This window comes from Orbicella faveolata, unplaced genomic scaffold (assembly GCF_042242905.1).
Source record: "Orbicella faveolata isolate gen_17 unplaced genomic scaffold, um_ofav_v1 contig_2, whole genome shotgun sequence".
Taxonomy (NCBI): Eukaryota; Metazoa; Cnidaria; class Anthozoa; order Scleractinia; family Merulinidae; genus Orbicella; species Orbicella faveolata.
In genome coordinates this window covers 13,570,001-13,572,500 of record NW_028301547.1, presented here as the reverse complement: position 1 = coordinate 13,572,500, position 2,500 = coordinate 13,570,001, and the positions used below count along the sequence as shown (strand labels likewise).

Below are 2,500 nucleotides of genomic sequence, written 5' to 3'. Positions count from 1 at the left end.
CTTAAATTAAATATGATTGAATATTAAAGCACAGTCTGGCTCAGTGCCGGACTCACTGTGTTTGATACACACCAAGATTCACACAGCTCAACGCTGTGTAATGTAAAAAAGAACAAAAAATCTAATTGCCAGACTAAGTAAAAGTTCGGGTGTTGTTTTTTGGTGAATATTGTCTCATTACACTTTCTCAGAAAAAAAATTGTCTTTAGATAATTATAAAGAGTTGTAAGTTATTCTACTGCTTTTCAGTTGTTTCTTTTTGTGAAACAGGTCGTCATTATATTATATGGATGTGCAACGAAGGAAAGCTGAAAAAACAAAGGTGAATTGTTGAATTGAATTTTGTGAGTCTTATGGCTAAAAATCATATCAAGGTTTTACTTGAATAAGCAAACGTTGTGTAGATATCATAGCTTCCACTGGATTTGCCAACGAAGTCAGTAAAAAGTTTCCTCTCCTTTCTTCTCTATGTTAGACTTGTTTCAAGTTGTTAAATAACAAATTTGCTTTTCAAGATATGAAAGGGAAAATGTCATGGCTTCCTGTAAGGTGATAGATGTTCACTTTTTCCAATCCCACAAATCTTAAAGAATATTAAAACCCTTGTCATTTTAGTGGGAAAAAATTCATTACAGATGACGAAGAAACATACCTTTGTGAAAATGTCAGTGGCAAGGTTTTTGTAATTCCTGCTGCGAACAGACTGTTACTTGTGAACGTGACGACACTAGTATTCCATCAATGTTTTGCGTTGTTGTCTCTATAGAAACGACAAAAAGAACAAAATTTATTCATAATGAGAGGCTTTTCGAAGCCGAACTGTCAAGAAAATAGATCGATTAAACAATTTTCACTTAAAACATAATACGTTCTCGAGAGCAATGGGAAAAAAGCCGAATCACAATCTGGAAAACATTCGGCGATATTCAACCTATTGCAAGCCAGGGTTGATTAAAATTTTCGGACTCAATAATAGCTCCCTTATATTGAGCCATCCCTATGCTTAAATCGTTAGAACTTTAATTCAAGGGCATTTTTAAGTCTTCAATTGTGTTGCGCGAGAAATCCCAATTCCCCAAGCGATGAAGAAAGCGAATTTCGCCGATAGCTAGAAATAAACGCATGGTTAACGTTTGGTCCTCTACACGGCCTGGACAGGCGGTCCGCAATAGGTCTAAAGATATAGATATGTTTGCTTCCTTTGTCGACGTTTACTGACTAAAGAACACGATGATCAATATGAACACTGCAGCCGAAATGAAATAGACACCTTACGAAGACAACAAGAAAGCGTTTTCAAACTGATTACTTCCGAAAATGGAAAAGAAAAAAAAAAAACCTGTTAACGTATTTCTTCAATGTCGATGGGTTGACATAAATCCTTTGCAAATGTTTCCGAGCGCTTTCTTTTAATAAAGATCTAGATTAAAATTACGGACAGATTGTGACAGCAACTATGGCAAGTGAACAAATCTTCAGGTTTTTCCTTTTAGATTGTATTTTTGTTTACCACTCTTTTATTAAGCTAGCTTGAAATGGTAGTTGCCTTTGTTTCACTGACATTTTAGTTCGGTTTCAACAGATTCGTCCATCAATAATAAATACCTGAAATTTATGCGGTAGGAAAGTGATTCCGAAGAGCAAATCAGCCAATGATTTATATCTTTGTTGACTTGATACCTACCTTGGTAAATTATATTTTACACTCCATAGATACTAAATGTTCTTTAAAAAAAAAAAATCAAGAAGATATAGTTTTGTTTCTCAGACAAATTTGTTTTTTTTTTTTTATTTAGGTTTATTTAGAATTCCAATTTCTCTGAATCACTTCCTAACACTGGCGAATTTGCATTGGATATTGCGCATTTTAATATCAAAGTGAGAAGACTCATTTTTAATTTTGTCACAGGAAATTTTTCAATCTGCCTTATTTTGACTTCATGCGCTGTTAAAAGGATCGATGCACGTGGCTTGTGCACATTGTTTTGACATATGATTCCAGTGTATTTCGGACGCAACGAGAATGACTCAAAGAGAAAATTTCTGCTTACAACCAAACTTTGGCACAGGACCAAACGGAAATTATCCGAACACGAAGTTATTATTAGGGCGGATATTTTGTCTACGTTTTACGTGTTACTTCAATTTAATTATATTGGCAAAGTGAAAAGCAAAGAATTGTGGCGGACGAGTTCGTAAAATAACCGGCGTATTTACTAACATCTCAAATATCATCTCACATAACGTGCCTTTATTAACTTTAAAAGTCCTTTTCCCGCGATGGTAATGGAACAGAAAAAAAAAACACTTTCATTACCTTCCCCTCCTCCCAAACTCTTTCCCGACCCTGTTCTGTTGAAAAGAAAGACCCGCGTCTTAAGGTAATTCCTCTGAAATAAAAGTGACAATAGATTTTTGTTCAAACGTTGTCCACTGAATATTTTGTCATTTGTCACTTTAATTTTGAAATAAAAAAGGGGGGTGCCCATGCTCATTAAGG

The 2,500-nt window shown here is 34.8% G+C and overlaps 1 protein-coding gene across 3 annotated transcripts in view; it reads right to left on the bottom strand.

The window, feature by feature from the left end:
• The window catches only part of LOC110048089 (uncharacterized), a 12,837-nt gene that overhangs the window by 7,892 nt on the left and 2,445 nt on the right, over positions 1-2,500 (bottom strand). For 2 of the 3 annotated variants that reach the window (XM_089289692.1, XM_089289690.1), the window contains exon 2: positions 653-760. The gene's annotated coding sequence lies outside the window, so the exon portion shown is untranslated. Of the gene's footprint in view, positions 1-652; positions 761-1,684; positions 1,701-2,500 lie in introns of those variants that run through there. The other variant, XM_089289691.1, reaches the window with a different exon arrangement.